The sequence below is a fragment of the Pinus tabuliformis genome, chromosome 6 (assembly GCF_031772625.1).
Source record: "Pinus tabuliformis cultivar Carrire ecotype Pingquan chromosome 6, CPIR1, whole genome shotgun sequence".
Taxonomy (NCBI): Eukaryota; Viridiplantae; Streptophyta; class Pinopsida; order Pinales; family Pinaceae; genus Pinus; species Pinus tabuliformis.
Window position 1 is genome coordinate 1,355,525,205 of NC_142292.1, and position 9,578 is coordinate 1,355,534,782.

Genomic DNA, 9,578 nt, shown 5'->3' on the forward strand with positions numbered 1-9,578 from the left:
CCTCCCCAAAGGTGGTTGTAAATAAAATATAATCAATCTAAATTTAAAGAGGATAATGGAATGTAGATTCAAACCTATTAGGTCTTAGATTGGCGTTACCCCAAGCACATATGGCATAGTGCTGGCCATATAATTTTTTTTGTCAAATTTCCAAAGCAGGCAAAATTCGGCTGAGAGTCAAAAGCCTAAGAATTGTCACACTTCCTCTTGACCAAAATATTCCACAAAATCCATCAGAAGGAAGACCATAATATTGCTGGAGTGATGTCTAGCAGAGCCTCAAACAACTTTAATAAACCTGAATTGGAACCCAGAGCATCGAGAAAGTATGCTACTTTAATGGATTTATCATCTAGGCCCTGTCGATTGCAATATACTAAATTAAAAACTAGAAAGAAAGGGTTACCTTACTGCAGAAGAGCCTAGGTCAACCTGAGAGTGTCCAAGTAAGGGAGCTCAAGCGCTGCTGAAGTTGTTTCAAGACTAGAGAGCCCTGTTTGCAAAAATTCCCACGAGTTGGAGTGTTGAGCCCATAATTGCACTACATAAAGGAGAAGCAACTGAAACATGGAGTGGAGCTCTCTGCAGAGCTTCTTGAAAAATGAATGACTAGATTCTACAATGGAATATGGAGACAAAAAAACTACCAAATTAATGGGCCACAAAGGTGGTGGATCAATCCAAGATATGAAAATCCTGAAAGGTGCAAGAGCTAGATGAGGGTCGAATTTATCCCCAATTACCCTATCCATCCACATGATCCTCATCAATTGATCCTTAAATTTTCCAGTACAACTTTTGAATAGAGGCATCATGATTATGAGTGGAGGGAAATTCCAAGGTTAGGGAAAATGAAAACAGTAATAGAAATCATGTGAGGTGAAGAGAGATACATATTCATGGAAATGGTTCTCATGTGATGCCATGTCATGGGAGATCTAGTTCCAAACATATAATCATAACATTGAGCCTTCAAGCAGTCTAACGAGTATATAAGGGGCATCACATAGAATGGGAAGGGGAAAAAGGTAGGGAATAAGGAGGGGGAGGGAGACCTAAGATAAAATCAAGGAAACAAATATTAGAATAAAGGAGGGGCCAAGGGGAGATTGATATGCTAAGGATCATATAGCCTTAGGGAATTGGATAGAAGCAACTAAAGTCATTGATTTATAACTTAGTCTCTTCCAAAGAGCATGCCTTATTTACTTGCAAATCGACTTCCATGTTGTTGATTTTGAGAATATGGTATAAATCTTTAGAATGAAAAGATGCAACCAATCCTATGATTGTTTTAAGCACTAGGGAAAGGGACTTATCCTTTGGACTACCTTCCTCAATGAGATAATGGATTGTAATCAATGAATCTCTGAGTATAATAATATATTTGATGCCTTTGTCCTTAGAAATGTATAAACTTGTAGGAGACCATGCATTTCAAATTCATAGCTGGTTTTCCTTCCCAGGCCCTATGCAAATTTAATCTTTATTATTCCATTGGGATTGATTAATATCTTAACCCATCTTAACACCCCTTTTCTAAATTTTTTAGTAATGTTTATTTATTTATTTATATAAAAAAATGATCCATAGATTAGATAGAGTACATAACTGAAAGAAATGTTTGTGCAAATTTTACAAAATTGAGCTTGCAAAAGTGTGCTTATAATTCTCTTAGGCCTAGCATCATTCACTATTATATTCCAATTGTAAGTTCTATAAAAAACTTGTAATATAAGTATACAAAAGCATTTCATAATACACTGATTAAACTAGAAAACCCCTCATAGGGTCACTTGCATTTGGAATCCTTGATCTTGGCCATTTTTGGTTCCCTGATATCCATGTTGCTTCCCCTCCCTACCGGTATAACTTCCATTGTTCTTAGGTTGTTCCTTTATTGCACCCATTCACACTCTTCCAGATTCCCATCAAGATCCCGAAGTTTATTTTCCATAACTGCCAACCACACAAACATGATATCAGAAATTCATTCCAACTCATTAGCCACCATGTCAACATTCCCAATTAATAGCCTAACATTATTTGTTTGCTCCTCAAGAGCATGCCAAATAGCGAGTCTCCTTAAACTATTATTATTTTTGCGACCTTCCATATTCCCACCTATTAGATGCTCGATTTAACAACCTTCCCAAATAAACAGAATGGAATTTACCAAATAATTCACTTTATGAACAATTGAAATGATATCTAATATATTGATCCACCCATAAAAAAAATTTGAAGAGTGAAATTAAATGCTTGGATGTCTCTCCCAAGAACATGCTCTAGAAATCCATGCATATTTGCTTATTTGTCCCACATTATCTCGAAGTACAATATCCCAATCATGTGCCAACAAATTTACCTTTCACATGAATATTTTATCCTTTTGCATCATTTCCAAGTGCCTTAACGCAAGTTGGATCCATTAATGCAGGTCTACTCAAATCCATGGCACCCCTTATCATGATTACCATATTTGATTTGCCTACCTCATTCCTTACATAAAATGTACCTCCACCACCCTTTTTACCAATCGTATTTTTAGTGATCTTACCATGTCTTAAATGAGCTTGTCTAATCCTCATAGACACATGCCTCTTTTCTCCACTTATATGATCTATGACATAGCTTAGGATCCATGGCACAATGCACCCCTTTCATATTGCCTTCGCTAACAACCTTAGCACTATTATGTATTTCCATAATCAATCCCGAAGGGAAAGGATTTTTCCCCTCATTTATATGATTATAATTGCACATAAAATCAAAACAAAGAGGATTGTGAGTAAACTACTGTCAAGGAGGAGGAACTTTTTTTGTTTGCTCTCCTGCCTTCACTTTTGCATATTCTAAATTAGCTCCCATATTTTCTAATATATCTTCCTTAACATTGTTACTCCTTAGTTCATGGTATAATTCCATAGTTTCAAAGTGTTTATATTTTTCTAGCTCATTCAAAGTTTTCCTATAGTTATATGAGAATCCCCAATTATTGTTACCTTTTTTATAGTTTATTTTATGCATAAGGATGAGTCCCATCTATAATGATAACTACTTGATCTGATTGTTTGTGGAGATCCCTGTATTCCAAGTGTATCTTAATTCTTCTAGTTCTTTAGGGAAAACAATAACCCTCCTGCTTCTGCCACCCCTAGTTGAGAATTAGATTTTAATGTTAAATCTGTTCTAGCATTAATAGTGTTATCACTCCAAAATTTCTTCTAAATTTTTCAGAAGAAGAAATGATAGAGATAACCACAAACCAACTTTGGAGATCAGGATCTAGCCTTCTTAATCTCAGAGAGGGCTCACTCTTTATGATTTAACTTTGTTTTAGTTAATTCATTTTAGGCTAGTTATGATTGTGTTGGGGCTTTTGATTTGAATTTGGGTGGTGGGATCACTTATCTAGATGAAAAAGGGTTGTCTTTTACCATTGGACTATGGGCTCAAATGTCAGACAAATAGAACTGGATCAAGATTTAAAAACAATGTCTATAGGGCAAGATAGGTGAGTTATTACAGATCTCAAAGGTTGGATGGTGAAATGGTTTCTAATCAGATCCAGGGAGAAATTAAGGGTTCCTTAGGCTAGATTATGAAGAGAATGAAAGAGGTCAACCGGGATGGGAGAGCAATTAAAGGTTCTCAAATCCGAATATCAGAGGAAAACATATAAATGACTAATTGTGTAAAACAGAGTGTAATTAAACAAGTTTTGAGTGATATTTCCAGTTAATTCATTCAAATTTGAATAACATTTAAGTTTATGAAACACATACGAAGGTAACAAAATCAGGCAAAGAAGATACTTCACTGCAAATAGCTCATCTCATGAATCCTATAATGCAATGATTTTATTACTTGCTCCAATCTATTGACTTGAAAATTGATACAATCACCCTTAGGTTTAAGATCAAAATAACTTTACAAATGTATAGCAATCCACACTCAATACTTCGAATTATGAAGCATTTATACAAAAAGAATTTACAAAATATCTCAAACTACATTGAGAACTAATCTAGGAAAAGGAAATATCTTCATGTAAGAAGATAGAGACAACTATTGAACTGTTGTTTGCTGTCCCTACTATTTAGGTTCTGTTGTCTTTTAGTCTTTGAACTTTTGCCCTTTAAGCTACTTGGATGTTTGGTCTTCACATTGGATGTCATATTTACTTATGACCTTTCATCTGATACTCTTTGACCTTGTTGTCCTGTCAATACCCTTTTACTATGCTTTTTTACTTTTTACTGTACATTTCATATTTTTACTGTGTATTCCTACAGTAAATCATTGAGTTTTTCCCATGTCTCAGCATCTGGTAATTGGATATTGAGAATTTTCTGTATATCTCATCTACCTCTGTATACTTGGAAAAAGTTGGCTTATTAATAAAAAGGTGTTTTACCTCATGCTGGAGGTAAAACAAATTCTCAAATGTTTGACACAATACTTTTCCTCTTGGTATGCCCTTCATGGATGAAGTGTTTACCTGATCTTTGGCCACTTCCTTGATCTTCTTATTGTAATCCTCCTGTGTCATTAGCTTATCATTTATAACTAAGGGATTTGGTAATCCCTTTTGCCTCAAAAGTTCGAACTTAACCATGAACCTGTCAATGGCTAGTTGCATGGTTTGACACTTATCCTCCAAGTTCAACATCAAATTCCTCTTAGTGAGGACTCTTTTGACTTCCAAAATTGTACCTGTCCTGTCAGGTATCTCTAATTCTTGCAGCTCATACTTGTTCTTGGAGTTGAGGAAATGAATGATCCTTGCTGCCTCCTTTGGCATATCTCCAAGTTCTTCTTTGACTCTCTGAATGGCTTCTGTAGCCTGTTTTATCAAATCAATTTTTTCAAAAATGACTTGGATGGATGGCCAAATATCATTGATAGAGTCAATGATATTGGCCCACGGTTGCTCCTTAGCCTGACCTAGAGGTTCATTTAGTGTCTGTTCCTTTTCTAGGCTTTAGATTCTTTCAGTCATCCTTGTGGCCTTCTACTATTCTTCTCTGTGCATGATTTGGGCCAATTTGTAATATGTTTCCAGGCAGGTGACTTTCTCCTTAAGTTTGTTCATCTCAGTGGTATGAATGGACATTTCTTCCATTGATTTGACTGACCTGTTTGCTTCATCACCTGTGGAGCCTATGGCCTTAATATCACTTGGGTCATGGCCCAGTTCAATGACCAAGTCCTCCAAGGACTTTATTCTGTTGTCTTTGGCCTGTGAGGAGGCCTTCTCCAATTTGTATTGGGTTGTCACATTATCCAATGAATCTTGCAGCTTATAGGTAGCCATGGCCTTTCCTGTGAGGGTGGAGTAAATCATTTCTCCAGCCTGCTTATGGAACTCTATCTGATCAATGGGATGAACATCCCTGGCCAACACCTCAAAATTAGTTTTCTTGTAGTCTGCCGAGGTCTTTGGTTGTTGTATAGTGGGCTGCAAAAATGACACCTGCATTTTTCCTGCTTTGATGTCAAAGGCTGACATCAATCTGCTCTGGTTTGGTGGAGTATGCTTGAAGTATTGGGCATATGTCTCTGCCTTCAACTTCTCATTCCTCATCTTTATCTCTTTGAATCTGTCTTTGATATCCTTTTCCCTGTCAGTTGGCCTGACAAAGGAAGAAACCTCAACACTCTGTTGTCTCTCTATCATTTGTGTGTTGGAGGTTGATGGCTGCTGTGTTTCACCTGATGTAGCTGCTTCTTTACTTCTCTACCCCATTGTCTCAGTGTCAGTTATTTCCTCTGATGCAATGTTCTCCTCCTGTTCAGACACAAGATTCAACTTGGGCCTCTTTCTTAGCTCAAACAACTCATTTGTAGTGTCCATGGCAGAGTTGGATGCCTCCTCCATGTTCCTCTTTAGATTCTTTTCTTCATTGGCCGGGGTCTGTAATATAGGATGAACATTAATTGGTTCTCTTAGTTCTAGGACCTAACGGAAAGAGTTATAGTCAAATTGATTTTCTAAATCAATCAGTGTGTTCTCAACATCCACAACTGTGTTGTACATATCAATCAATGTATTCTTCACCTACTCAGATTGGCAAACTGTTCAATGTCAGGTCTCAGGTGGTGGATGTATGGTCCCAAATTGACCTTAAGTCTAATTTTATTTATAACCCCATGAGGGTCATACTACCACATCAAGCTGTTGTTGAATTTGATCCACTGTATTAACCTATTGGCCTTTGGTCCAGCCTCTCTATTGTTGTAAATGAATGGGCCCAATTGGTTTTTCACCTTGAACTGGTTTTTCTTCCTAGCAGATAGGAAGTGGACCTCATCAAAATTGATGATTTATCTGAAATTTTCAAGGGCAAATATCCTCATAGGGAGGTATTTTGGAAATTTATAAGGGGCTAACTGGAATCCATAAACTCTGATCTCAGTGTGGTTCTGGTAGAGGTACTAGTCTCCTAGCTTGATGTTCTTTGCCAATTGTAGCACTCTCTTGATGTCTTGGATGATTCTAGGCTGAGTATTATAAGTCAACATGTTCATGATAGGGTATACAAAGGAATATATGAAGTCTTTGTAGGTGAATGCTGTGGGAAACTTCTGGGCCAAGGGTGTCCAATAGACCACTGATCTCTCCTTTCCTTTGGTGTCCAACTTCTGGATGCTCACCTGGAACTTATCTATCTAGTAATACAAAAACATATAAAACAACACTGAAGAGTATTTGAAAACTCTTTTAGTGGGCAGTCTGGTGAATTGTTCATGCATTCTGTCTGCAATGAACTTAGCATAATCATACATGATAGCAGGAGGCTTGCCTGGAGTGAAAATGGACAGGAAGGCCAGGATGACCTCATCCAGATGTTCATCTGATGTGTATCTTAGGATGCATGAGAGCATGGTGATTATGTGTCTGCCAGTTTTTGAGAAAATTGTGGCAGCATAGGGTGGGGTATCTGTAGGAGTATGGCAGTCTTCAATGATGAAATTATGGAATATTTTCTTGATTTTCACTTGGTCTAATGTGATGTATAAGTCCAATAGGTTTCTAATGGATAGAGGGGTCTGATTTGGGCTAGATTTGATTTATAGAATGTGGTTGATTGATTCAAGTGTAATGGTGAATAAAATCTCTTGGTTTGCGGCAATAATAGCCCTTTGGCTTGGGAGATAACAGGCATGAAAAAAATGTACAATATCTGGGAATGGGTGAACTTCTAGGAATATGTATTTGGGTAAATTAGATTCCTAAAGGTCTATGTCATCTACATGGTTTAGAAACCTATCCTTACTCCAACAATGGAGCTTTAGAAGGTGGGTTGGAGTTGCAGTGTCTCTTATTTGGAAATCCCTGTCTGCTAGGGCAAAATGGTCAATGTCTAGGTGAGGGGTTGACATAGGTATGACATCCAGAGAGGTCTAGGCAGCCATCTTTAGGATAAAATGTGGGAATTAGGCTTATATAGGTTGTGGAAGTGAAGCTTTGACAACTTTGGTGTAGTGAAAGGGTAGTTTGCAGGTTGGAAAAGAGGGGTTTGGGTATTTAGGGGGTAAATACTCTCAATTTAAGGTAAAGATTAATTAAATTTAATTAATTAATGTTTGAATTGACTGTACGCTTTCAAATTGAGATGGTCGTTCTAGTTTGTTGTCAAAATACTTGGAAATGGTGGTATAGGCTGCAAACTAATTTCAATGGTAGCTGTAGAGGGTATTGTGGCTTCATTTGTGCATTGGATGACTGAATTGGGCATCTGGAGTGTGTTCGGGAGGTAGTTGGCAGTGAAATTTAGTTGCAGAGGCTCAGGGTGGTGCAGGAAGGGTAAGGAAGCTTTCACAGAGTGAATGAGTGAAAAGGGTGAAAATGAGCGTCTTCGGCCTTTTAACCAGCAACAATTAGAATTTGGTGTGGAATTCATAATGAACAGTTGGTGGTTTTAGCTTTTGGCGAGGAGGCGGTTTCGAGGGCCATCGCACCGCTTTTGGTAGCCGGGTGGTATTTCCCCGAGAGCATGCGAGTTCGCCTGGTGCTGCCACGTAACCAAAAGGGGCATGAACAAAACCACGAATCTCACATGGTCTTAGGCGGGTAAAGGTTAGAAAGGGAGTTCACATGATATGGATGCGTGCCGTCAGATCTGGGGGTGCAAGATCTAATGGATGTTGCGTGATGGAAATGCACGGAGGGAATAAGGGCAGAGATTTGTGGGGCCCGGGGGGGATTAATTAGACTTAACTGTAATTAATTAATGAATCAGGCGGGGTTAAATATAAGTGGGTTTAATAAAGTGGGACCAGGGTTTGTATGTAGTGGAGGTTTTTTTTTAACTGCACCAAGGGTGGTAGGTTAAATGAGTTTATGTCGGGGAAAATGTGAATGGCAGAGTTAATTAAATAATGTGGAGGGGGGAATTTAAACTTAGGAAAAGGGGGGTTTTATGGGTTTTTTAGATAAAATAGGGAAATTAATAAGGGGAAAATGATTTTTTTCAAAGGGGAATGAGTTTCACACTAGGGAAGAAGGGTTTTGGGTTGGGAAATGACCTTTGGAGGGTAATTTGCTAGGGAAATGTGTGAAACCAAGGGGTAAGGATCAAAATCAAGGGAAAAAGGGTATATTCTTAAGAAATTATGGGATGATGGGGAAATTAACAAGTATTTAAGGGGGGTGAAATGAAATGAGGGGAAGTTAATTAAATCAACTTATCAACATCTTCTCACTTTCATAACTGCTCCTGCACACTGAAACATAGGATTAAGAAAAATAAATATGCTTTTGCTTTAACAACCTTGTACTTCTGCAACCTTTCTTGTACCTACCCTTCACTTACCCTATCATTTTTCTTCACTTTATTGGGTACATTTAAACTAGCAGACCCTTTCTTTCCTTTTTCTTTTGAAAAGAAAACTGTGTATTTCTACCCTTATATCTTCCAATGGCTCAGATTAAGCTATTGAGCACATTTTATTTCTCTAGCTAACTACTGATCTGCCAAGATTAAACAGTTTGGCTAGATCTTTTATTCTCTAACTATAAACGTGAAATTTAAAGCATGAACTAGTCAATATTAAACTTTTTGACTATAATGGGTTGTGGCATTTATGACAAGCTGCACACAACCATTATTTTGCATAGTAAAGTAAAAAGTAGTGGCACTTGGACTTGCACACTTTCATGATCTGTTTTTGTTTGGGGTTCATATTTTTTCACTTTTTTTCACTTTTCTTATTCTTTTTGTCCTTTGATATTTCTTTTATGACATACCCTATTTACATTTTTTAATTTTTAATATGGAAAACATTTTGTAGAAAGCAAAAGTATGTGCAATATTACAACACCAACCACAACCAATTCAAAATTATGAATTCTATTATTATAGGACCCTAACAAATAGTTTGGATTTATATTTCTTCACTTTTTAACAAACCTTCTAAGTTCTATGCATCATGTAAGTTTTCTTGTTACATTTAGTTTAGTGCATTTCCTTATCTACACCTGACACAACCACTTTCACAATTTCTACATGAACTTTGTGACTATTGCCACAAATTTCTTCTATATGGCCTTAGATAGAAAGTAACCTCAT